The sequence below is a fragment of the Leptodactylus fuscus genome, chromosome 5 (assembly GCF_031893055.1).
Source record: "Leptodactylus fuscus isolate aLepFus1 chromosome 5, aLepFus1.hap2, whole genome shotgun sequence".
Lineage (NCBI taxonomy): Eukaryota > Metazoa > Chordata > Amphibia > Anura > Leptodactylidae > Leptodactylus > Leptodactylus fuscus.
This window is the reverse complement of record NC_134269.1, coordinates 23,827,737-23,848,568: the sequence shown is the minus strand read 5'-3', so window position 1 is coordinate 23,848,568 and position 20,832 is coordinate 23,827,737. Positions and strand designations below refer to the sequence as shown.

At 49.4% G+C, this 20,832-nt stretch overlaps 54 non-coding genes across 54 annotated transcripts; all 54 read right to left on the bottom strand.

Annotated features, from left to right (window-relative positions):
• Positions 1 to 349: 349 nt before the first annotated feature.
• Positions 350 to 421, bottom strand: TRNAH-GUG (transfer RNA histidin (anticodon GUG)). The gene has a single exon. It is a non-coding gene; the product is annotated as a tRNA-His (tRNA).
• An 8-nt stretch (positions 422 to 429) lies between these two features.
• Positions 430 to 502, bottom strand: TRNAR-ACG (transfer RNA arginine (anticodon ACG)). The gene has a single exon. It is a non-coding gene; the product is annotated as a tRNA-Arg (tRNA).
• A 711-nt stretch (positions 503 to 1,213) lies between these two features.
• TRNAR-ACG (transfer RNA arginine (anticodon ACG)) lies at positions 1,214 to 1,286 on the bottom strand. The gene has a single exon. It is a non-coding gene; the product is annotated as a tRNA-Arg (tRNA).
• A 344-nt stretch (positions 1,287 to 1,630) lies between these two features.
• TRNAH-GUG (transfer RNA histidin (anticodon GUG)) lies at positions 1,631 to 1,702 on the bottom strand. Its single transcript has one exon. It is a non-coding gene; the product is annotated as a tRNA-His (tRNA).
• An 8-nt stretch (positions 1,703 to 1,710) lies between these two features.
• Positions 1,711 to 1,783, bottom strand: TRNAR-ACG (transfer RNA arginine (anticodon ACG)). The gene has a single exon. It is a non-coding gene; the product is annotated as a tRNA-Arg (tRNA).
• Positions 1,784 to 2,494: 711 nt separating this feature from the next.
• On the bottom strand, positions 2,495 to 2,567 carry TRNAR-ACG (transfer RNA arginine (anticodon ACG)). Its single transcript has one exon. It is a non-coding gene; the product is annotated as a tRNA-Arg (tRNA).
• Positions 2,568 to 2,911: 344 nt separating this feature from the next.
• TRNAH-GUG (transfer RNA histidin (anticodon GUG)) lies at positions 2,912 to 2,983 on the bottom strand. The gene has a single exon. It is a non-coding gene; the product is annotated as a tRNA-His (tRNA).
• Positions 2,984 to 2,991: 8 nt separating this feature from the next.
• On the bottom strand, positions 2,992 to 3,064 carry TRNAR-ACG (transfer RNA arginine (anticodon ACG)). Its single transcript has one exon. It is a non-coding gene; the product is annotated as a tRNA-Arg (tRNA).
• Positions 3,065 to 3,775: 711 nt separating this feature from the next.
• TRNAR-ACG (transfer RNA arginine (anticodon ACG)) lies at positions 3,776 to 3,848 on the bottom strand. Its single transcript has one exon. It is a non-coding gene; the product is annotated as a tRNA-Arg (tRNA).
• A 631-nt stretch (positions 3,849 to 4,479) lies between these two features.
• TRNAH-GUG (transfer RNA histidin (anticodon GUG)) lies at positions 4,480 to 4,551 on the bottom strand. Its single transcript has one exon. It is a non-coding gene; the product is annotated as a tRNA-His (tRNA).
• Positions 4,552 to 4,559: 8 nt separating this feature from the next.
• On the bottom strand, positions 4,560 to 4,632 carry TRNAH-AUG (transfer RNA histidin (anticodon AUG)). The gene has a single exon. It is a non-coding gene; the product is annotated as a tRNA-His (tRNA).
• Positions 4,633 to 4,975: 343 nt separating this feature from the next.
• TRNAH-GUG (transfer RNA histidin (anticodon GUG)) lies at positions 4,976 to 5,047 on the bottom strand. The gene has a single exon. It is a non-coding gene; the product is annotated as a tRNA-His (tRNA).
• Positions 5,048 to 5,055: 8 nt separating this feature from the next.
• TRNAR-ACG (transfer RNA arginine (anticodon ACG)) lies at positions 5,056 to 5,128 on the bottom strand. Its single transcript has one exon. It is a non-coding gene; the product is annotated as a tRNA-Arg (tRNA).
• A 631-nt stretch (positions 5,129 to 5,759) lies between these two features.
• TRNAH-GUG (transfer RNA histidin (anticodon GUG)) lies at positions 5,760 to 5,831 on the bottom strand. Its single transcript has one exon. It is a non-coding gene; the product is annotated as a tRNA-His (tRNA).
• A 712-nt stretch (positions 5,832 to 6,543) lies between these two features.
• On the bottom strand, positions 6,544 to 6,615 carry TRNAH-GUG (transfer RNA histidin (anticodon GUG)). Its single transcript has one exon. It is a non-coding gene; the product is annotated as a tRNA-His (tRNA).
• Positions 6,616 to 6,623: 8 nt separating this feature from the next.
• Positions 6,624 to 6,696, bottom strand: TRNAR-ACG (transfer RNA arginine (anticodon ACG)). The gene has a single exon. It is a non-coding gene; the product is annotated as a tRNA-Arg (tRNA).
• Positions 6,697 to 7,040: 344 nt separating this feature from the next.
• On the bottom strand, positions 7,041 to 7,112 carry TRNAH-GUG (transfer RNA histidin (anticodon GUG)). The gene has a single exon. It is a non-coding gene; the product is annotated as a tRNA-His (tRNA).
• An 8-nt stretch (positions 7,113 to 7,120) lies between these two features.
• Positions 7,121 to 7,193, bottom strand: TRNAR-ACG (transfer RNA arginine (anticodon ACG)). Its single transcript has one exon. It is a non-coding gene; the product is annotated as a tRNA-Arg (tRNA).
• Positions 7,194 to 7,824: 631 nt separating this feature from the next.
• On the bottom strand, positions 7,825 to 7,896 carry TRNAH-GUG (transfer RNA histidin (anticodon GUG)). Its single transcript has one exon. It is a non-coding gene; the product is annotated as a tRNA-His (tRNA).
• A 712-nt stretch (positions 7,897 to 8,608) lies between these two features.
• TRNAH-GUG (transfer RNA histidin (anticodon GUG)) lies at positions 8,609 to 8,680 on the bottom strand. Its single transcript has one exon. It is a non-coding gene; the product is annotated as a tRNA-His (tRNA).
• An 8-nt stretch (positions 8,681 to 8,688) lies between these two features.
• On the bottom strand, positions 8,689 to 8,761 carry TRNAR-ACG (transfer RNA arginine (anticodon ACG)). The gene has a single exon. It is a non-coding gene; the product is annotated as a tRNA-Arg (tRNA).
• Positions 8,762 to 9,105: 344 nt separating this feature from the next.
• On the bottom strand, positions 9,106 to 9,177 carry TRNAH-GUG (transfer RNA histidin (anticodon GUG)). Its single transcript has one exon. It is a non-coding gene; the product is annotated as a tRNA-His (tRNA).
• An 8-nt stretch (positions 9,178 to 9,185) lies between these two features.
• TRNAR-ACG (transfer RNA arginine (anticodon ACG)) lies at positions 9,186 to 9,258 on the bottom strand. Its single transcript has one exon. It is a non-coding gene; the product is annotated as a tRNA-Arg (tRNA).
• Positions 9,259 to 9,969: 711 nt separating this feature from the next.
• On the bottom strand, positions 9,970 to 10,042 carry TRNAR-ACG (transfer RNA arginine (anticodon ACG)). Its single transcript has one exon. It is a non-coding gene; the product is annotated as a tRNA-Arg (tRNA).
• A 631-nt stretch (positions 10,043 to 10,673) lies between these two features.
• Positions 10,674 to 10,745, bottom strand: TRNAH-GUG (transfer RNA histidin (anticodon GUG)). Its single transcript has one exon. It is a non-coding gene; the product is annotated as a tRNA-His (tRNA).
• Positions 10,746 to 10,753: 8 nt separating this feature from the next.
• TRNAH-AUG (transfer RNA histidin (anticodon AUG)) lies at positions 10,754 to 10,826 on the bottom strand. The gene has a single exon. It is a non-coding gene; the product is annotated as a tRNA-His (tRNA).
• A 344-nt stretch (positions 10,827 to 11,170) lies between these two features.
• On the bottom strand, positions 11,171 to 11,242 carry TRNAH-GUG (transfer RNA histidin (anticodon GUG)). Its single transcript has one exon. It is a non-coding gene; the product is annotated as a tRNA-His (tRNA).
• Positions 11,243 to 11,250: 8 nt separating this feature from the next.
• Positions 11,251 to 11,323, bottom strand: TRNAR-ACG (transfer RNA arginine (anticodon ACG)). Its single transcript has one exon. It is a non-coding gene; the product is annotated as a tRNA-Arg (tRNA).
• Positions 11,324 to 11,954: 631 nt separating this feature from the next.
• On the bottom strand, positions 11,955 to 12,026 carry TRNAH-GUG (transfer RNA histidin (anticodon GUG)). The gene has a single exon. It is a non-coding gene; the product is annotated as a tRNA-His (tRNA).
• An 8-nt stretch (positions 12,027 to 12,034) lies between these two features.
• Positions 12,035 to 12,107, bottom strand: TRNAR-ACG (transfer RNA arginine (anticodon ACG)). Its single transcript has one exon. It is a non-coding gene; the product is annotated as a tRNA-Arg (tRNA).
• A 344-nt stretch (positions 12,108 to 12,451) lies between these two features.
• Positions 12,452 to 12,523, bottom strand: TRNAH-GUG (transfer RNA histidin (anticodon GUG)). The gene has a single exon. It is a non-coding gene; the product is annotated as a tRNA-His (tRNA).
• Positions 12,524 to 12,531: 8 nt separating this feature from the next.
• On the bottom strand, positions 12,532 to 12,604 carry TRNAR-ACG (transfer RNA arginine (anticodon ACG)). The gene has a single exon. It is a non-coding gene; the product is annotated as a tRNA-Arg (tRNA).
• Positions 12,605 to 13,235: 631 nt separating this feature from the next.
• On the bottom strand, positions 13,236 to 13,307 carry TRNAH-GUG (transfer RNA histidin (anticodon GUG)). The gene has a single exon. It is a non-coding gene; the product is annotated as a tRNA-His (tRNA).
• Positions 13,308 to 13,315: 8 nt separating this feature from the next.
• Positions 13,316 to 13,388, bottom strand: TRNAR-ACG (transfer RNA arginine (anticodon ACG)). Its single transcript has one exon. It is a non-coding gene; the product is annotated as a tRNA-Arg (tRNA).
• Positions 13,389 to 13,732: 344 nt separating this feature from the next.
• Positions 13,733 to 13,804, bottom strand: TRNAH-GUG (transfer RNA histidin (anticodon GUG)). Its single transcript has one exon. It is a non-coding gene; the product is annotated as a tRNA-His (tRNA).
• Positions 13,805 to 13,812: 8 nt separating this feature from the next.
• Positions 13,813 to 13,885, bottom strand: TRNAR-ACG (transfer RNA arginine (anticodon ACG)). The gene has a single exon. It is a non-coding gene; the product is annotated as a tRNA-Arg (tRNA).
• A 631-nt stretch (positions 13,886 to 14,516) lies between these two features.
• TRNAH-GUG (transfer RNA histidin (anticodon GUG)) lies at positions 14,517 to 14,588 on the bottom strand. The gene has a single exon. It is a non-coding gene; the product is annotated as a tRNA-His (tRNA).
• Positions 14,589 to 14,596: 8 nt separating this feature from the next.
• Positions 14,597 to 14,669, bottom strand: TRNAR-ACG (transfer RNA arginine (anticodon ACG)). Its single transcript has one exon. It is a non-coding gene; the product is annotated as a tRNA-Arg (tRNA).
• Positions 14,670 to 15,013: 344 nt separating this feature from the next.
• Positions 15,014 to 15,085, bottom strand: TRNAH-GUG (transfer RNA histidin (anticodon GUG)). Its single transcript has one exon. It is a non-coding gene; the product is annotated as a tRNA-His (tRNA).
• An 8-nt stretch (positions 15,086 to 15,093) lies between these two features.
• Positions 15,094 to 15,166, bottom strand: TRNAR-ACG (transfer RNA arginine (anticodon ACG)). The gene has a single exon. It is a non-coding gene; the product is annotated as a tRNA-Arg (tRNA).
• Positions 15,167 to 15,797: 631 nt separating this feature from the next.
• On the bottom strand, positions 15,798 to 15,869 carry TRNAH-GUG (transfer RNA histidin (anticodon GUG)). Its single transcript has one exon. It is a non-coding gene; the product is annotated as a tRNA-His (tRNA).
• An 8-nt stretch (positions 15,870 to 15,877) lies between these two features.
• TRNAR-ACG (transfer RNA arginine (anticodon ACG)) lies at positions 15,878 to 15,950 on the bottom strand. The gene has a single exon. It is a non-coding gene; the product is annotated as a tRNA-Arg (tRNA).
• A 344-nt stretch (positions 15,951 to 16,294) lies between these two features.
• TRNAH-GUG (transfer RNA histidin (anticodon GUG)) lies at positions 16,295 to 16,366 on the bottom strand. Its single transcript has one exon. It is a non-coding gene; the product is annotated as a tRNA-His (tRNA).
• Positions 16,367 to 16,374: 8 nt separating this feature from the next.
• On the bottom strand, positions 16,375 to 16,447 carry TRNAR-ACG (transfer RNA arginine (anticodon ACG)). Its single transcript has one exon. It is a non-coding gene; the product is annotated as a tRNA-Arg (tRNA).
• Positions 16,448 to 17,158: 711 nt separating this feature from the next.
• On the bottom strand, positions 17,159 to 17,231 carry TRNAR-ACG (transfer RNA arginine (anticodon ACG)). Its single transcript has one exon. It is a non-coding gene; the product is annotated as a tRNA-Arg (tRNA).
• Positions 17,232 to 17,575: 344 nt separating this feature from the next.
• TRNAH-GUG (transfer RNA histidin (anticodon GUG)) lies at positions 17,576 to 17,647 on the bottom strand. Its single transcript has one exon. It is a non-coding gene; the product is annotated as a tRNA-His (tRNA).
• An 8-nt stretch (positions 17,648 to 17,655) lies between these two features.
• On the bottom strand, positions 17,656 to 17,728 carry TRNAR-ACG (transfer RNA arginine (anticodon ACG)). The gene has a single exon. It is a non-coding gene; the product is annotated as a tRNA-Arg (tRNA).
• A 711-nt stretch (positions 17,729 to 18,439) lies between these two features.
• On the bottom strand, positions 18,440 to 18,512 carry TRNAR-ACG (transfer RNA arginine (anticodon ACG)). The gene has a single exon. It is a non-coding gene; the product is annotated as a tRNA-Arg (tRNA).
• Positions 18,513 to 19,143: 631 nt separating this feature from the next.
• Positions 19,144 to 19,215, bottom strand: TRNAH-GUG (transfer RNA histidin (anticodon GUG)). The gene has a single exon. It is a non-coding gene; the product is annotated as a tRNA-His (tRNA).
• Positions 19,216 to 19,223: 8 nt separating this feature from the next.
• On the bottom strand, positions 19,224 to 19,296 carry TRNAH-AUG (transfer RNA histidin (anticodon AUG)). The gene has a single exon. It is a non-coding gene; the product is annotated as a tRNA-His (tRNA).
• A 342-nt stretch (positions 19,297 to 19,638) lies between these two features.
• TRNAH-GUG (transfer RNA histidin (anticodon GUG)) lies at positions 19,639 to 19,710 on the bottom strand. The gene has a single exon. It is a non-coding gene; the product is annotated as a tRNA-His (tRNA).
• Positions 19,711 to 19,718: 8 nt separating this feature from the next.
• On the bottom strand, positions 19,719 to 19,791 carry TRNAR-ACG (transfer RNA arginine (anticodon ACG)). Its single transcript has one exon. It is a non-coding gene; the product is annotated as a tRNA-Arg (tRNA).
• A 631-nt stretch (positions 19,792 to 20,422) lies between these two features.
• On the bottom strand, positions 20,423 to 20,494 carry TRNAH-GUG (transfer RNA histidin (anticodon GUG)). The gene has a single exon. It is a non-coding gene; the product is annotated as a tRNA-His (tRNA).
• Positions 20,495 to 20,502: 8 nt separating this feature from the next.
• TRNAR-ACG (transfer RNA arginine (anticodon ACG)) lies at positions 20,503 to 20,575 on the bottom strand. Its single transcript has one exon. It is a non-coding gene; the product is annotated as a tRNA-Arg (tRNA).
• Positions 20,576 to 20,832: the final 257 nt, after the last annotated feature.

Below are 20,832 nucleotides of genomic sequence, written 5' to 3'. Positions count from 1 at the left end.
ATCCAAGAAGATTCTTCAACCTTGGGGAAGAGCAGTCGGTCACCTCTCAGAAGCCAACCTCTCAGCCTAGCTCCAAGGAGAGATAGGCTCAGGTCACCTCAATCAGACAATCTTTTCCCACTTGTGAATCGGAGCCTCCATAGCCGAGGTGTGGCTGCTTTTGTCAATGTGTAAATGAGCTTTTTGGATCAACCATGGAGTTGCCGCTTAGCTCTTTGGAGCAAGAGCGAGGCCCTCGTTGACCAAATCCCACCAGGACCTTGGCAACAAACCCACAAGGGGAAAACACACCATTTGAAACAGGTAGATATGCTGAGTTCCGGTGACAGACTCCCTTTAACAAGGAAAATGCCGTGACCCGGATTCGAACCGGGGTTGCTGCAGCCACAACGCAGAGTACTAACCACTATACGATCACGGCAACACACCTGAGCCAGGTACGAGTCGAACCTACAATCTTCTGATCCGTAGTCAGACGCGTTATCCATTGCGCCACTGGCCCTGCTGAAGCTGCGGCTGGTAACCCTGCCTCTCAGTTCTGAACCGCTGTAAGACCTGAAACAAGGTACCCTTGCCATAAGTGCCTTCCATTTCTTGGAAAGCAAATGGAAACCGGCCAGAGTCTAGGTATATTCATACCATCTGGAATTCATGTGAGGTTTCTTTTTGTCTCACTACACTTTTTTACAACAGGCGGATCCACCACGTTTCAGATAGGAGCCATCCGAAGCAAAGGGAAGATAAAATCAGGCGGGAGATGAAATTTCTTGTCTACTTCCTGCAAATCCAAGAAGATTCTTCAACCTTGGGGAAGAGCAGTCGGTCACCTCTCAGAAGCCAACCTCTCAGCCTAGCTCCAAGGAGAGATAGGCTCAGGTCACCTCAATCAGACAATCTTTTCCCACTTGTGAATCGGAGCCTCCATAGCCGAGATGTGGCTGCTTTTGTCAATGTGTAAATGAGCTTTTTGGATCAACCATGGAGTTGCCGCTTAGCTCTTTGGAGCAAGAGCGAGGCCCTCGTTGACCAAACCCCACCAGGACCTTGGCAACAAACCCACAAGGGGAAAACACACCCTTTGAAACAGCCGGATATGCTGAGTTCCGGTGACAGACTACATTTAACAATGAATTTGCCATGACCCGGATTCAAACCGTGGTAGCTGCAGCCACAACGCAGAGTACTAACCACTATACGATCACGGCAACGCTGCCGAGCCAGGTAGGAGTCGAACCTACAATCTTCTGATCCGTAGTCAGACACGTTATCCATTGCGCCACTGGCCCTGCCGAGTCAGCCTCCGCTAATCCTGCCCTACATTTCTTAAGCCCTGGAAAACCTGCAACAGGGTGAAATGGCCACAAGTGCCTTCCATTTCTTGCCAACCGAATGAGAACCAGCCAGAAACTAAACATCTTCATACGATGATCCGGAACTCGTGTCAGGCTTCTATCTGTCTCACAACACATTTTTACAACAGGCGAAACCATGACTTTGCAGCCAGGGGCCATCGAAGGCAAGGAGAAGACGAAATCACGCTGGAGATGACATTTCTTGTCTATTTCCTGCAAATCCAAAAACTTTCTTCCACCTTGGGAAAGAACCGTTCAAAACGGAAGCAAAGAAAAGATGCCGTGACCCGGATTCGAACCGGGGTTGCTGCGGCCACAACGCAGAGTACTAACCACTATACGATCACGGCAACACTCCCGAGCCAGGTATGAGTCGAACCTACAATCTTCTGATCCGTAGTCAGACGCGTTATCCATTGCGCCACTGGCCCTGCTGAAGCCGTGGCTGGTAACCCTGCCTCTCAGTTCTGAACCGCTGTAAGACCTGAAACAAGGTACCCTTGCCATAAGTGCCTTCCATTTCTTGGAAAGCAAATGGAAACCGGCCAGAGTCTAGGTATATTCATACCATCTGGAATTCATGTGAGGTTTCTTTTTGTCTCACTACACTTTTTTACAACAGGCGGATCCACCACGTTTCAGATAGGAGCCATCCAAAGCAAAGGGAAGATAAAATCAGGCGGGAGATGAAATTTCTTGTCTACTTCCTGCAAATCCAAGAAGATTCTTCAACCTTGGGGAAGAGCAGTCGGTCACCTCTCAGAAGCCAACCTCTCAGCCTAGCTCCAAGGAGAGATAGGCTCAGGTCACCTCAATCAGACAATCTTTTCCCACTTGTGAATCGGAGCCTCCATAGCCGAGATGTGGCTGCTTTTGTCAATGTGTAAATGAGCTTTTTGGATCAACCATGGAGTTGCCGCTTAGCTCTTTGGAGCAAGAGCGAGGCCCTCGTTGACCAAACCCCACCAGGACCTTGGCAACAAACCCACAAGGGGAAAACACACCCTTTGAAACAGCCGGATATGCTGAGTTCCGGTGACAGACTCCCTTTAACAATGAAAATGCCGTGACCCGGATTCAAACCGGGGTTGCTGCGGCCACAATGCAGAGTACTAACCACTATACGATCACGGCAACACTGCCAAACCAGGTAGGAGTCAAACCTACAATCTTCTGATCCGTAGTCAGACGCGTTATCCATTGCGCCACTGGCCCTGCCGACTCAGCCTCCGCTAATCCTGCCCTACATTTCTTAAGCCCTGGAAAACCTGCAACAGGGTGAAATGGCCACAAGTGCCTTCCATTTCTTGCCAACCGAATGAGAACCAGCCAGAAACTAAACATCTTCATACGATGATCCGGAACTCGTGTCAGGCTTCTATCTGTCTCACAACACATTTTTACAACAGGCGAAACCATGACTTTGCAGCCAGGGGCCATCGAAGGCAAGGAGAAGACGAAATCACGCTGGAGATGACATTTCTTGTCTATTTCCTGCAAATCCAAAAACTTTCTTCCACATTGGGAAAGAACCGTTCAAAACGGAAGCAAAGAAAAGATGCCGTGACCCGGATTCGAACCGGGGTTGCTGCGGCCACAACGCAGAGTACTAACCACTATACGATCACGGCAACACTTCCGAGCCAGGTAGGAGTCGAACCTACAATCTTCTGATCCGTAGTCAGACGCGTTATCCATTGCGCCACTGGCCCTGCTGAAGCTGCGGCTGGTAACCCTGCCTCTCAGTTCTGAACCGCTGTAAGACCTGAAACAAGGTACCCTTGCCATAAGTGCCTTCCATTTCTTGGAAAGCAAATGGAAACCGGCCAGAGTCTAGGTATATTCATACCATCTGGAATTCATGTGAGGTTTCTTTTTGTCTCACTACACTTTTTTACAACAGGCGGATCCACCACGTTTCAGATAGGAGCCATCCAAAGCAAAGGGAAGATAAAATCAGGCGGGAGATGAAATTTCTTGTCTACTTCCTGCAAATCCAAGAAGATTCTTCAACCTTGGGGAAGAGCAGTCGGTCACCTCTCAGAAGCCAACCTCTCAGCGTAGCTCCAAGGAGAGATAGGCTCAGGTCACCTCAATCAGACAATCTTTTCCCACTTGTGAATCGGAGCCTCCATAGCCGAGGTGTGGCTGCTTTTGTCAATGTGTAAATGAGCTTTTTGGATCAACCATGGAGTTGCCGCTTAGCTCTTTGGAGCAAGAGCGAGGCCCTCGTTGACCAAATCCCACCAGGACCTTGGCAACAAACCCACAAGGGGAAAACACACCATTTGAAACAGGCGGATATGCTGAGTTCCGGTGACAGACTCCCTTTAACAAGGAAAATGCCGTGACCCGGATTTGAACCGGGGTTGCTGCGGCCACAATGCAGAGTACTAACCACTATACGATCACGGCAACACTCCCGAGCCAGGTAGGAGTCGAACCTACAATCTTCTGATCCGTAGTCAGACGCGTTATCCATTGCGCCACTGGCCCTGCTGAAGCTGCGGCTGGTAACCCTGCCTCTCAGTTCTGAACCGCTGTAAGACCTGAAACAAGGTACCCTTGCCATAAGTGCCTTCCATTTCTTGGAAAGCAAATGGAAACCGGCCAGAGACTAGGTATATTCATACCATCTGGAATTCATGTGAGGTTTCTTTTTGTCTCACTACACTTTTTTACAACAGGCGGATCCACCACGTTTCAGATAGGAGCCATGCAAAGCAAAGGGAAGATAAAATCAGGCGGGAGATGAAATTTCTTGTCTACTTCCTGCAAATCCAAGAAGATTCTTCAACCTTGGGGAAGAGCAGTCGGTCACCTCTCAGAAGCCAACCTCTCAGCGTAGCTCCAAGGAGAGATAGGCTCAGGTCACCTCAATCAGACAATCTTTTCCCACTTGTGAATCGGAGCCTCCATAGCCGAGTTGTGGCTGCTTTTGTCAATGTGTAAATGAGCTTTTTGGATCAACCATGGAGTTGCCGCTTAGCTCTTTGGAGCAAGAGCGAGGCCCTCGTTGACCAAACCCCACCAGGACCTTGGCAACAAACCCACAAGGGGAAAACACACCCTTTGAAACAGCCGGATATGCTGAGTTCCGGTGACAGACTCCCTTTAACAATGAAAATGCCGTGACCCGGATTCAAACCGGGGTTGCTGCGGCCACAACGCAGAGTACTAACCACTATACGATCACGGCAACACTGCCAAACCAGGTAGGAGTCGAACCTACAATCTTCTGATCCATAGTCAGACGCGTTATCCATTGCGCCACTGGCCTTGCCAAGTTAGCCTCCGCTAATCCTGCCCCACATTTCTTAAGCCCTGGAAAACGTGCAACAGGGTGAAATGGCCACAAGTGCCTTCCATTTCTTGCCAACCGAATGAGAACCAGCCAGAAACTAAACATCTTCATTTGATGATCCGGAACTCGTGTCAGGCTTCTATCTGTCTCACAACACATTTTTACAACAGGCAAACCATGACTTTGCAGCCAGGGGCCATCGAAGGCAAGGAGAAGACGAAATCACGCTGGAGATGACATTTCTTGTCTATTTCCTGCAAATCCAAAAACTTTCTTCCACCTTGGGAAAGAACCGTTCAAAACGGAAGCAAAGAAAAGATGCCGTGACCCGGATTCGAACCGGGGTTGCTGCGGCCACAACGCAGAGTACTAACCACTATACGATCACGGCAACACTTCCGAGCCAGGTAGGAGTCGAACCTACAATCTTCTGATCCGTAGTCAGACGCGTTATCCTTTGCGCCACTGGCCCTGCTGAAGCTGCGGCTGGTAACCCTGCCTCTCAGGTCTGAACCGCTGTAAGACCTGAAACAAGGTACCCTTGCCATAAGTGCCTTCCATTTCTTGGAAAGCAAATGGAAACCGGCCAGAGTCTAGGTATATTCATACCATCTGGAATTCATGTGAGGTTTCTTTTTGTCTCACTACACTTTTTTACAACAGGCGGATCCACCACGTTTCAGATAGGAGCCATCCAAAGCAAAGGGAAGATAAAATCAGGCGGGAGATGAAATTTCTTGTCTACTTCCTGCAAATCCAAGAAGATTCTTCAACCTTGGGGAAGAGCAGTCGGTCACCTCTCAGAAGCCAACCTCTCAGCCTAGCTCCAAGGAGAGATAGGCTCAGGTCACCTCAATCAGACAATCTTTTCCCACTTGTGAATCGGAGCCTCCATAGCCGAGGTGTGGCTGCTTTTGTCAATGTGTAAATGAGCTTTTTGGATCAACCATGGAGTTGCCGCTTAGCTCTTTGGAGCAAGAGCGAGGCCCTCGTTGACCAAATCCCACCAGGACCTTGGCAACAAACCCACAAGGGGAAAACACACCATTTGAAACAGGTGGATATGCTGAGTTCCGGTGACAGACTCCCTTTAACAAGGAAAATGCCGTGACCCGGATTCGAACCGGGGTTGCTGCAGCCACAACGCAGAGTACTAACCACTATACGATCACGGCAACACACCTGAGCCAGGTACGAGTCGAATCTACAATCTTCTGATCCGTAGTCAGACGCGTTATCCATTGCGCCACTGGCCCTGCTGAAGCCGTGGCTGGTAACCCTGCCTCTCAGTTCTGAACCGCTGTAAGACCTGAAACAAGGTACCCTTGCCATAAGTGCCTTCCATTTCTTGGAAAGCAAATGGAAACCGGCCAGAGTCTAGGTATATTCATACCATCTGGAATTCATGTGAGGTTTCTTTTTGTCTCACTACACTTTTTTACAACAGGCGGATCCACCACGTTTCAGATAGGAGCCATCCAAAGCAAAGGGAAGATAAAATCAGGCGGGAGATGAAATTTCTTGTCTACTTCCTGCAAATCCAAGAAGATTCTTCAACCTTGGGGAAGAGCAGTCGGTCACCTCTCAGAAGCCAACCTCTCAGCCTAGCTCCAAGGAGAGATAGGCTCAGGTCACCTCAATCAGACAATCTTTTCCCACTTGTGAATCGGAGCCTCCATAGCCGAGATGTGGCTGCTTTTGTCAATGTGTAAATGAGCTTTTTGGATCAACCATGGAGTTGCCGCTTAGCTCTTTGGAGCAAGAGCGAGGCCCTCGTTGACCAAACCCCACCAGGACCTTGGCAACAAACCCACAAGGGGAAAACACACCCTTTGAAACAGGCGGATATGGTGAGTTCCGGTGACAGACTCCCTTTAACAATGAAAATGCCGTGACCCGGATTCGAACCGGGGTTGCTGCAGCCACAACGCAGAGTACTAACCACTATACGATCACGGCAACACTGCCAAACCAGGTAGGAGTTGAACCTACAATCTTCTGATCCGTAGTCAGACGCGTTATCCATTGCGCCACTGGCCTTGCCGAGTTAGCCTCCGCTAATCCTGCCCCACATTTCTTAAGCCCTGGAAAACGTGCAACAGGGTGAAATGGCCACAAGTGCCTTCCATTTCTTGCCAACCGAATGAGAACCAGCCAGAAACTAAACATCTTCATTTGATGATCCGGAACTCGTGTCAGGCTTCTATCTGTCTCACAACACATTTTTACAACAGGCGAAACCATGACTTTGCAGCCAGGGGCCATCGAAGGCAAGGAGAAGACGAAATCACGCTGGAGATGACATTTCTTGTCTATTTCCTGCAAATCCAAAAACTTTCTTCCACCTTGGGAAAGAACCGTTCAAAACGGAAGCAAAGAAAAGATGCCGTGACCCGGATTCGAACCGGGGTTGCTGCGGCCACAACGCAGAGTACTAACCACTATACGATCACGGCAACACTTCCGAGCCAGGTAGGAGTCGAACCTACAATCTTCTGATCCGTAGTCAGACGCGTTATCCTTTGCGCCACTGGCCCTGCTGAAGCTGCGGCTGGTAACCCTGCCTCTCAGGTCTGAACCGCTGTAAGACCTGAAACAAGGTACCCTTGCCATAAGTGCCTTCTATTTCTTGGAAAGCAAATGGAAACCGGCCAGAGTCTAGGTATATTCATACCATCTGGAATTCATGTGAGGTTTCTTTTTGTCTCACTACACTTTTTTACAACAGGCGGATCCACCACGTTTCAGATAGGAGCCATCCAAAGCAAAGGGAAGATAAAATCAGGCGGGAGATGAAATTTCTTGTCTACTTCCTGCAAATCCAAGAAGATTCTTCAACCTTGGGGAAGAGCAGTCGGTCACCTCTCAGAAGCCAACCTCTCAGCCTAGCTCCAAGGAGAGATAGGCTCAGGTCACCTCAATCAGACAATCTTTTCCCACTTGTGAATCGGAGCCTCCATAGCCGAGGTGTGGCTGCTTTTGTCAATGTGTAAATGAGCTTTTTGGATCAACCATGGAGTTGCCGCTTAGCTCTTTGGAGCAAGAGCGAGGCCCTCGTTGACCAAATCCCACCAGGACCTTGGCAACAAACCCACAAGGGGAAAACACACCATTTGAAACAGGTGGATATGCTGAGTTCCGGTGACAGACTCCCTTTAACAAGGAAAATGCCGTGACCCGGATTCGAACCGGGGTTGCTGCAGCCACAACGCAGAGTACTAACCACTATACGATCACGGCAACACACCTGAGCCAGGTACGAGTCGAATCTACAATCTTCTGATCCGTAGTCAGACGCGTTATCCATTGCGCCACTGGCCCTGCTGAAGCCGTGGCTGGTAACCCTGCCTCTCAGGTCTGAACCGCTGTAAGACCTGAAACAAGGTACCCTTGCCATAAGTGCCTTCCATTTCTTGGAAAGCAAATGGAAACCGGCCAGAGTCTAGGTATATTCATACCATCTGGAATTCATGTGAGGTTTCTTTTTGTCTCACTACACTTTTTTACAACAGGCGGATCCACCACGTTTCAGATAGGAGCCATCCAAAGCAAAGGGAAGATAAAATCAGGCGGGAGATGAAATTTCTTGTCTACTTCCTGCAAATCCAAGAAGATTCTTCAACCTTGGGGAAGAGCAGTCGGTCACCTCTCAGAAGCCAACCTCTCAGCCTAGCTCCAAGGAGAGATAGGCTCAGGTCACCTCAATCAGACAATCTTTTCCCACTTGTGAATCGGAGCCTCCATAGCCGAGATGTGGCTGCTTTTGTCAATGTGTAAATGAGCTTTTTGGATCAACCATGGAGTTGCCGCTTAGCTCTTTGGAGCAAGAGCGAGGCCCTCGTTGACCAAACCCCACCAGGACCTTGGCAACAAACCCACAAGGGGAAAACACACCCTTTGAAACAGGCGGATATGGTGAGTTCCGGTGACAGACTCCCTTTAACAATGAAAATGCCGTGACCCGGATTCGAACCGGGGTTGCTGCAGCCACAACGCAGAGTACTAACCACTATACGATCACGGCAACACTGCCAAACCAGGTAGGAGTTGAACCTACAATCTTCTGATCCGTAGTCAGACGCGTTATCCATTGCGCCACTGGCCTTGCCGAGTTAGCCTCCGCTAATCCTGCCCCACATTTCTTAAGCCCTGGAAAACGTGCAACAGGGTGAAATGGCCACAAGTGCCTTCCATTTCTTGCCAACCGAATGAGAACCAGCCAGAAACTAAACATCTTCATTTGATGATCCGAAACTCGTGTCAGGCTTCTATCTGTCTCACAACACATTTTTACAACAGGCGAAACCATGACTTTGCAGCCAGGGGCCATCGAAGGCAAGGAGAAGACGAAATCACGCTGGAGATGACATTTCTTGTCTATTTCCTGCAAATCCAAAAACTTTCTTCCACCTTGGGAAAGAACCGTTCAAAACGGAAGCAAAGAAAAGATGCCGTGACCCGGATTCGAACCGGGGTTGCTGCGGCCACAACGCAGAGTACTAACCACTATACGATCACGGCAACACTTCCGAGCCAGGTAGGAGTCGAACCTACAATCTTCTGATCCGTAGTCAGACGCGTTATCCATTGCGCCACTGGCCCTGCTGAAGCTGCGGCTGGTAACCCTGCCTCTCAGTTCTGAACCGCTGTAAGACCTGAAACAAGGTACCCTTGCCATAAGTGCCTTCCATTTCTTGGAAAGCAAATGGAAACCGGCCAGAGTCTAGGTATATTCATACCATCTGGAATTCATGTGAGGTTTCTTTTTGTCTCACTACACTTTTTTACAACAGGCGGATCCACCACGTTTCAGATAGGAGCCATCCAAAGCAAAGGGAAGATAAAATCAGGCGGGAGATGAAATTTCTTGTCTACTTCCTGCAAATCCAAGAAGATTCTTCAACCTTGGGGAAGAGCAGTCGGTCACCTCTCAGAAGCCAACCTCTCAGCCTAGCTCCAAGGAGAGATAGGCTCAGGTCACCTCAATCAGACAATCTTTTCCCACTTGTGAATCGGAGCCTCCATAGCCGAGTTGTGGCTGCTTTTGTCAATGTGTAAATGAGCTTTTTGGATCAACCATGGAGTTGCCGCTTAGCTCTTTGGAGCAAGAGCGAGGCCCTCGTTGACCAAACCCCACCAGGACCTTGGCAACAAACCCACAAGGGGAAAACACACCCTTTGAAACAGCCGGATATGCTGAGTTCCGGTGACAGACTCCCTTTAACAAGGAAAATGCCGTGACCCGGATTTGAACCGGGGTTGCTGCGGCCACAATGCAGAGTACTAACCACTATACGATCACGGCAACACTCCCGAGCCAGGTAGGAGTCGAACCTACAATCTTCTGATCCGTAGTCAGACGCGTTATCCATTGCGCCACTGGCCCTGCTGAAGCCGCGGCTGGTAACCCTGCCTCTCAGTTCTGAACCGCTGTAAGACCTGAAACAAGGTACCCTTGCCATAAGTGCCTTCCATTTCTTGGAAAGCAAATGGAAACCGGCCAGAGACTAGGTATATTCATACCATCTGGAATTCATGTGAGGTTTCTTTTTGTCTCACTACACTTTTTTACAACAGGCGGATCCACCACGTTTCAGATAGGAGCCATCCAAAGCAAAGGGAAGATAAAATCAGGCGGGAGATGAAATTTCTTGTCTACTTCCTGCAAATCCAAGAAGATTCTTCAACCTTGGGGAAGAGCAGTCGGTCACCTCTCAGAAGCCAACCTCTCAGCGTAGCTCCAAGGAGAGATAGGCTCAGGTCACCTCAATCAGACAATCTTTTCCCACTTGTGAATCGGAGCCTCCATAGCCGAGTTGTGGCTGCTTTTGTCAATGTGTAAATGAGCTTTTTGGATCAACCATGGAGTTGCCGCTTAGCTCTTTGGAGCAAGAGCGAGGCCCTCGTTGACCAAACCCCACCAGGACCTTGGCAACAAACCCACAAGGGGAAAACACACCCTTTGAAACAGCCGGATATGCTGAGTTCCGGTGACAGACTCCCTTTAACAATGAAAATGCCGTGACCCGGATTCAAACCGGGGTTGCTGCGGCCACAACGCAGAGTACTAACCACTATACGATCACGGCAACACTGCCAAACCAGGTAGGAGTCGAACCTACAATCTTCTGATCCATAGTCAGACGCGTTATCCATTGCGCCACTGGCCTTGCCAAGATAGCCTCCGCTAATCCTGCCCCACATTTCTTAAGCCCTGGAAAACCTGCAACAGGGTGAAATGGCCACAAGTGCCTTCCATTTCTTGCCAACCGAATGAGAACCAGCCAGAAACTAAACATCTTCATACGATGATCCGGAACTCGTGTCAGGCTTCTATCTGTCTCACAACACATTTTTACAACAGGCGAAACCATGACTTTGCAGCCAGGGGCCATCGAAGGCAAGGAGAAGACGAAATCACGCTGGAGATGACATTTCTTGTCTATTTCCTGCAAATCCAAAAACTTTCTTCCACATTGGGAAAGAACCGTTCAAAACGGAAGCAAAGAAAAGATGCCGTGACCCGGATTCGAACCGGGGTTGCTGCAGCCACAACGCAGAGTACTAACCACTATACGATCACGGCAACACTTCCGAGCCAGGTAGGAGTCGAACCTACAATCTTCTGATCCGTAGTCAGACGCGTTATCCATTGCGCCACTGGCCCTGCTGAAGCTGCGGCCGGTAACCCTGCCTCTCAGTTCTGAACCGCTGTAAGACCTGAAACAAGGTACCCTTGCCATAAGTGCCTTCCATTTCTTGGAAAGCAAATGGAAACCGGCCAGAGTCTAGGTATATTCATACCATCTGGAATTCATGTGAGGTTTCTTTTTGTCTCACTACACTTTTTTACAACAGGCGGATCCACCACGTTTCAGATAGGAGCCATCCAAAGCAAAGGGAAGATAAAATCAGGCGGGAGATGAAATTTCTTGTCTACTTCCTGCAAATCCAAGAAGATTCTTCAACCTTGGGGAAGAGCAGTCGGTCACCTCTCAGAAGCCAACCTCTCAGCCTAGCTCCAAGGAGAGATAGGCTCAGGTCACCTCAATCAGACAATCTTTTCCCACTTGTGAATCGGAGCCTCCATAGCCGAGTTGTGGCTGCTTTTGTCAATGTGTAAATGAGCTTTTTGGATCAACCATGGAGTTGCCGCTTAGCTCTTTGGAGCAAGAGCGAGGCCCTCGTTGACCAAACCCCACCAGGACCTTGGCAACAAACCCACAAGGGGAAAACACACCCTTTGAAACAGCCGGATATGCTGAGTTCCGGTGACAGACTCCCTTTAACAATGAAAATGCCGTGACCCGGATTCAAACCGGGGTTGCTGCGGCCACAACGCAGAGTACTAACCACTATACGATCACGGCAACACTGACAAACCAGGTAGGAGTCGAACCTACAATCTTCTGATCCGTAGTCAGACGCGTTATCCATTGCGCCACTGGCCCTGCCGACTCAGCCTCCGCTAATCCTGCCCTACATTTCTTAAGCCCTGGAAAACCTGCAACAGGGTGAAATGGCCACAAGTGCCTTCCATTTCTTGCCAACCGAATGAGAACCAGCCAGAAACTAAACATCTTCATACGATGATCCGGAACTCGTGTCAGGCTTCTATCTGTCTCACAACACATTTTTACAACAGGCGAAACCATGACTTTGCAGCCAGGGGCCATCGAAGGCAAGGAGAAGACGAAATCACGCTGGAGATGACATTTCTTGTCTATTTCCTGCAAATCCAAAAACTTTCTTCCACATTGGGAAAGAACCGTTCAAAACGGAAGCAAAGAAAAGATGCCGTGACCCGGATTCGAACCGGGGTTGCTGCGGCCACAACGCAGAGTACTAACCACTATACGATCACGGCAACACTTCCGAGCCAGGTAGGAGTCGAACCTACAATCTTCTGATCCGTAGTCAGACGCGTTATCCATTGCGCCACTGGCCCTGCTGAAGCTGCGGCTGGTAACCCTGCCTCTCAGTTCTGAACCGCTGTAAGACCTGAAACAAGGTACCCTTGCCATAAGTGCCTTCCATTTCTTGGAAAGCAAATGGAAACCGGCCAGAGTCTAGGTATATTCATACCATCTGGAATTCATGTGAGGTTTCTTTTTGTCTCACTACACTTTTTTACAACAGGCGGATCCACCACGTTTCAGATAGGAGCCATCCAAAGCAAAGGGAAGATAAAATCAGGCGGGAGATGAAATTTCTTGTCTACTTCCTGCAAATCCAAGAAGATTCTTCAACCTTGGGGAAGAGCAGTCGGTCACCTCTCAGAAGCCAACCTCTCAGCCTAGCTCCAAGGAGAGATAGGCTCAGGTCACCTCAATCAGACAATCTTTTCCCACTTGTGAATCGGAGCCTCCATAGCCGAGTTGTGGCTGCTTTTGTCAATGTGTAAATGAGCTTTTTGGATCAACCATGGAGTTGCCGCTTAGCTCTTTGGAGCAAGAGCGAGGCCCTCGTTGACCAAACCCCACCAGGACCTTGGCAACAAACCCACAAGGGGAAAACACACCCTTTGAAACAGCCGGATATGCTGAGTTCCGGTGACAGACTCCCTTTAACAATGAAAATGCCGTGACCCGGATTCAAACCGGGGTTGCTGCGGCCACAACGCAGAGTACTAACCACTATACGATCACGGCAACACTGCCAAACCAGGTAGGAGTCGAACCTACAATCTTCTGATCCGTAGTCAGACGCGTTATCCATTGCGCCACTGGCCCTGCCGACTCAGCCTCCGCTAATCCTGCCCTACATTTCTTAAGCCCTGGAAAACCTGCAACAGGGTGAAATGGCCACAAGTGCCTTCCATTTCTTGCCAACCGAATGAGAACCAGCCAGAAACTAAACATCTTCATACGATGATCCGGAACTCGTGTCAGGCTTCTATCTGTCTCACAACACATTTTTACAACAGGCGAAACCATGACTTTGCAGCCAGGGGCCATCGAAGGCAAGGAGAAGACGAAATCACGCTGGAGATGACATTTCTTGTCTATTTCCTGCAAATCCAAAAACTTTCTTCCACATTGGGAAAGAACCGTTCAAAACGGAAGCAAAGAAAAGATGCCGTGACCCGGATTCGAACCGGGGTTGCTGCGGCCACAACGCAGAGTACTAACCACTATACGATCACGGCAACACTTCCGAGCCAGGTAGGAGTCGAACCTACAATCTTCTGATCCGTAGTCAGACGCGTTATCCATTGCGCCACTGGCCCTGCTGAAGCTGCGGCTGGTAACCCTGCCTCTCAGTTCTGAACCGCTGTAAGACCTGAAACAAGGTACCCTTGCCATAAGTGCCTTCCATTTCTTGGAAAGCAAATGGAAACCGGCCAGAGTCTAGGTATATTCATACCATCTGGAATTCATGTGAGGTTTCTTTTTGTCTCACTACACTTTTTTACAACAGGCGGATCCACCACGTTTCAGATAGGAGCCATCCAAAGCAAAGGGAAGATAAAATCAGGCGGGAGATGAAATTTCTTGTCTACTTCCTGCAAATCCAAGAAGATTCTTCAACCTTGGGGAAGAGCAGTCGGTCACCTCTCAGAAGCCAACCTCTCAGCCTAGCTCCAAGGAGAGATAGGCTCAGGTCACCTCAATCAGACAATCTTTTCCCACTTGTGAATCGGAGCCTCCATAGCCGAGTTGTGGCTGCTTTTGTCAATGTGTAAATGAGCTTTTTGGATCAACCATGGAGTTGCCGCTTAGCTCTTTGGAGCAAGAGCGAGGCCCTCGTTGACCAAACCCCACCAGGACCTTGGCAACAAACCCACAAGGGGAAAACACACCCTTTGAAACAGCCGGATATGCTGAGTTCCGGTGACAGACTCCCTTTAACAATGAAAATGCCGTGACCCGGATTCAAACCGGGGTTGCTGCGGCCACAACGCAGAGTACTAACCACTATACGATCACGGCAACACTGCCAAACCAGGTAGGAGTCGAACCTACAATCTTCTGATCCGTAGTCAGACGCGTTATCCATTGCGCCACTGGCCCTGCCGACTCAGCCTCCGCTAATCCTGCCCTACATTTCTTAAGCCCTGGAAAACCTGCAACAGGGTGAAATGGCCACAAGTGCCTTCCATTTCTTGCCAACCGAATGAGAACCAGCCAGAAACTAAACATCTTCATACGATGATCCGGAACTCGTGTCAGGCTTCTATCTGTCTCACAACACATTTTTACAACAGGCGAAACCATGACTTTGCAGCCAGGGGCCATCGAAGGCAAGGAGAAGACGAAATCACGCTGGAGATGACATTTCTTGTCTATTTCCTGCAAATCCAAAAACTTTCTTCCACATTGGGAAAGAACCGTTCAAAACGGAAGCAAAGAAAAGATGCCGTGACCCGGATTCGAACCGGGGTTGCTGCGGCCACAACGCAGAGTACTAACCACTATACGATCACGGCAACACTTCCGAGCCAGGTAGGAGTCGAACCTACAATCTTCTGATCCGTAGTCAGACGCGTTATCCATTGCGCCACTGGCCCTGCTGAAGCTGCGGCTGGTAACCCTGCCTCTCAGTTCTGAACCGCTGTAAGACCTGAAACAAGGTACCCTTGCCATAAGTGCCTTCCATTTCTTGGAAAGCAAATGGAAACCGGCCAGAGTCTAGGTATATTCATACCATCTGGAATTCATGTGAGGTTTCTTTTTGTCTCACTACACTTTTTTACAACAGGCGGATCCACCACGTTTCAGATAGGAGCCATCCAAAGCAAAGGGAAGATAAAATCAGGCGGGAGATGAAATTTCTTGTCTACTTCCTGCAAATCCAAGAAGATTCTTCAACCTTGGGGAAGAGCAGTCGGTCACCTCTCAGAAGCCAACCTCTCAGCCTAGCTCCAAGGAGAGATAGGCTCAGGTCACCTCAATCAGACAATCTTTTCCCACTTGTGAATCGGAGCCTCCATAGCCAAGGTGTGGCTGCTTTTGTCAATGTGTAAATGAGCTTTTTGGATCAACCATGGAGTTGCCGCTTAGCTCTTTGGAGCAAGAGCGAGGCCCTCGTTGACCAAACCCCACCAGGACCTTGGCAACAAACCCACAAGGGGAAAACACACCCTTTGAAACAGCCGGATATGCTGAGTTCCGGTGACAGACTCGCTTTAACAATGAAAATGCCGTGACCCGGATTCAAACCGGGGTTGCTGCGGCCACAACGCAGAGTACTAACCACTATACGATCACGGCAACACTGCCAAACCAGGTAGGAGTCGAACCTACAATCTTCTGATCCGTAGTCAGACGCGTTATCCATTGCGCCACTGGCCCTGCCGACTCAGCCTCCGCTAATCCTGCCCTACATTTCTTAAGCCCTGGAAAACCTGCAACAGGGTGAAATGGCCACAAGTGCCTTCCATTTCTTGCCAACCGAATGAGAACCAGCCAGAAACTAAACATCTTCATACGATGATCCGGAACTCGTGTCAGGCTTCTATCTGTCTCACAACACATTTTTACAACAGGCGAAACCATGACTTTGCAGCCAGGGGCCATCGAAGGCAAGGAGAAGACGAAATCACGCTGGAGATGACATTTCTTGTCTATTTCCTGCAAATCCAAAAACTTTCTTCCACATTGGGAAAGAACCGTTCAAAACGGAAGCAAAGAAAAGATGCCGTGACCCGGATTCGAACCGGGGTTGCTGCGGCCACAACGCAGAGTACTAACCACTATACGATCACGGCAACACTTCCGAGCCAGGTAGGAGTCGAACCTACAATCTTCTGATCCGTAGTCAGACGCGTTATCCATTGCGCCACTGGCCCTGCTGAAGCTGCAGCTGGTAACCCTGCCTCTCAGTTCTGAACCGCTGTAAGACCTGAAACAAGGTACCCTTGCCATAAGTGCCTTCCATTTCTTGGAAAGCAAATGGAAACCGGCCAGAGTCTAGGTATATTCATACCATCTGGAATTCATGTGAGGTTTCTTTTTGTCTCACTACACTTTTTTACAACAGGCGGATCCACCACGTTTCAGATAGGAGCCATCCAAAGCAAAGGGAAGATAAAATCAGGCGGGAGATGAAATTTCTTGTCTACTTCCTGCAAATCCAAGAAGATTCTTCAACCTTGGGGAAGAGCAGTCGGTCACCTCTCAGAAGCCAACCTCTCAGCCTAGCTCCAAGGAGAGATAGGCTCAGGTCACCTCAATCAGACAATCTTTTCCCACTTGTGAATCGGAGCCTCCATAGCCGAGTTGTGGCTGCTTTTGTCAATGTGTAAATGAGCTTTTTGGATCAACCATGGAGTTGCCGCTTAGCTCTTTGGAGCAAGAGCGAGGCCCTCGTTGACCAAACCCCACCAGGACCTTGGCAACAAACCCACAAGGGGAAAACACACCCTTTGAAACAGGCGGATATGGTGAGTTCCGGTGACAGACTCCCTTTAACAATGAAAATGCCGTGACCCGGATTCGAACCGGGGTTGCTACGGCCACAACGCAGAGTACTAACCACTATACGATCACGGCAACACTGCCAAACCAGGTAGGAGTTGAACCTACAATCTTCTGATCCGTAGTCAGACGCGTTATCCATTGCGCCACTGGCCTTGCCGAGTTAGCCTCCGCTAATCCTGCCCCACATTTCTTAAGCCCTGGAAAACGTGCAACAGGGTGAAATGGCCACAAGTGCCTTCCATTTCTTGCCAACCGAATGAGAACCAGCCAGAAACTAAACATCTTCATTTGATGATCCGGAACTCGTGTCAGGCTTCTATCTGTCTCACAACACATTTTTACAACAGGCGAAACCATGACTTTGCAGCCAGGGGCCATCGAAGGCAAGGAGAAGACGAAATCACGCTGGAGATGACATTTCTTGTCTATTTCCTGCAAATCCAAAAACTTTCTTCCACCTTGGGAAAGAACCGTTCAAAACGGAAGCAAAGAAAAGATGCCGTGACCCGGATTCGAACCGGGGTTGCTGCGGCCACAACGCAGAGTACTAACCACTATACGATCACGGCAACACTTCCGAGCCAGGTAGGAGTCGAACCTACAATCTTCTGATCCGTAGTCAGACGCGTTATCCATTGCGCCACTGGCCCTGCTGAAGCTGCGGCTGGTAACCCTGCCTCTCAGTTCTGAACCGCTGTAAGACCTGAAATAAGGTACCCTTGCCATAAGTGCCTTCCATTTCTTGGAAAGCAAATGGAAACCGGCCAGAGTCTAGGTATATTCATACCATCTGGAATTCATGTGAGGTTTCTTTTTGTCTCACTACACTTTTTTACAACAGGCGGATCCACCACGTTTCAGATAGGAGCCATCCAAAGCAAAGGGAAGATAAAATCAGGCGGGAGATGAAATTTCTTGTCTACTTCCTGCAAATCCAAGAAGATTCTTCAACCTTGGGGAAGAGCAGTCGGTCACCTCTCAGAAGCCAACCTCTCAGCCTAGCTCCAAGGAGAGATAGGCTCAGGTCACCTCAATCAGACAATCTTTTCCCACTTGTGAATCGGAGCCTCCATAGCCGAGTTGTGGCTGCTTTTGTCAATGTGTAAATGAGCTTTTTGGATCAACCATGGAGTTGCCGCTTAGCTCTTTGGAGCAAGAGCGAGGCCCTCGTTGACCAAATCCCACCAGGACCTTGGCAACAAACCCACAAGGGGAAAACACACCATTTGAAACAGGCGGATATGCTGAGTTCCGGTGACAGACTCCCTTTAACAAGGAAAATGCCGTGACCCGGATTTGAACCGGGGTTGCTGCGGCCACAATGCAGAGTACTAACCACTATACGATCACGGCAACACTCCCGAGCCAGGTAGGAGTCGAACCTACAATCTTCTGATCCGTAGTCAGACGCGTTATCCATTGCGCCACTGGCCCTGCTGAAGCTGCGGCTGGTAACCCTGCCTCTCAGTTCTGAACCGCTGTAAGACCTGAAACAAGGTACCCTTGCCATAAGTGCCTTCCATTTCTTGGAAAGCAAATGGAAACCGGCCAGAGACTAGGTATATTCATACCATCTGGAATTCATGTGAGGTTTCTTTTTGTCTCACTACACTTTTTTACAACAGGCGGATCCACCACGTTTCAGATAGGAGCCATGCAAAGCAAAGGGAAGATAAAATCAGGCGGGAGATGAAATTTCTTGTCTACTTCCTGCAAATCCAAGAAGATTCTTCAACCTTGGGGAAGAGCAGTCGGTCACCTCTCAGAAGCCAACCTCTCAGCCTAGCTCCAAGGAGAGATAGGCTCAGGTCACCTCAATCAGACAATCTTTTCCCACTTGTGAATCGGAGCCTCCATAGCCGAGTTGTGGCTGCTTTTGTCAATGTGTAAATGAGCTTTTTGGATCAACCATGGAGTTGCCGCTTAGCTCTTTGGAGCAAGAGCGAGGCCCTCGTTGACCAAACCCCACCAGGACCTTGGCAACAAACCCACAAGGGGAAAACACACCCTTTGAAACAGCCGGATATGCTGAGTTCCGGTGACAGACTCCCTTTAACAATGAAAATGCCGTGACCCGGATTCAAACCGGGGTTGCTGCGGCCACAACGCAGAGTACTAACCACTATACGATCACGGCAACACTGCCAAACCAGGTAGGAGTCGAACCTACAATCTTCTGATCCATAGTCAGACGCGTTATCCATTGCGCCACTGGCCTTGCCAAGTTAGCCTCCGCTAATCCTGCCCCACATTTCTTAAGCCCTGGAAAACGTGCAACAGGGTGAAATGGCCACAAGTGCCTTCCATTTCTTGCCAACCGAATGAGAACCAGCCAGAAACTAAACATCTTCATTTGATGATCCGGAACTCGTGTCAGGCTTCTCTGTCTCACAACACATTTTTACAACAGGCGAAACCATGACTTTGCAGCCAGGGGCCATCGAAGGCAAGGAGAAGACGAAATCACGCTGGAGATGACATTTCTTGTCTATTTCCTGCAAATCCAAAAACTTTCTTCCACCTTGGGAAAGAACCGTTCAAAACGGAAGCAAAGAAAAGATGCCGTGACCCGGATTCGAACCGGGGTTGCTGCGGCCACAACGCAGAGTACTAACCACTATACGATCACGGCAACACTTCCGAGCCAGGTAGGAGTCGAACCTACAATCTTCTGATCCGTAGTCAGACGCGTTATCCATTGCGCCACTGGCCCTGCTGAAGCCGTGGCTGGTAACCCTGCCTCTCAGTTCTGAACCGCTGTAAGACCTGAAACAAGGTACCCTTGCCATAAGTGCCTTCCATTTCTTGGAAAGCAAATGGAAACCGGCCAGAGTCTAGGTATATTCATACCATCTGGAATTCATGTGAGGTTTCTTTTTGTCTCACTACACTTTTTTACAACAGGCGGATCCACCACGTTTCAGATAGGAGCCATCCAAAGCAAAGGGAAGATAAAATCAGGCGGGAGATGAAATTTCTTGTCTACTTCCTGCAAATCCAAGAAGATTCTTCAACCTTGGGGAAGAGCAGTCGGTCACCTCTCAGAAGCCAACCTCTCAGCCTAGCTCCAAGGAGAGATAGGCTCAGGTCACCTCAATCAGACAATCTTTTCCCACTTGTGAATCGGAGCCTCCATAGCCGAGATGTGGCTGCTTTTGTCAATGTGTAAATGAGCTTTTTGGATCAACCATGGAGTTGCCGCTTAGCTCTTTGGAGCAAGAGCGAGGCCCTCGTTGACCAAACCCCACCAGGACCTTGGCAACAAACCCACAAGGGGAAAACACACCCTTTGAAACAGGCGGATATGGTGAGTTCCGGTGACAGACTCCCTTTAACAATGAAAATGCCGTGACCCGGATTCGAACCGGGGTTGCTGCGGCCACAACGCAGAGTACTAACCACTATACGATCACGGCAACACTGCCAAACCAGGTAGGAGTCGAACCTACAATCTTCTGATCCGTAGTCAGACGCGTTATCCATTGCGCCACTGGCCTTGCCGAGTTAGCCTCCGCTAATCCTGCCCCACATTTCTTAAGCCCTGGAAAACGTGCAACAGGGTGAAATGGCCACAAGTGCCTTCCATTTCTTGCCAACCGAATGAGAACCAGCCAGAAACTAAACATCTTCATTTGATGATCCGGAACTCGTGTCAGGCTTCTATCTGTCTCACAACACATTTTTACAACAGGCGAAACCATGACTTTGCAGCCAGGGGCCATCGAAGGCAAGGAGAAGACGAAATCACGCTGGA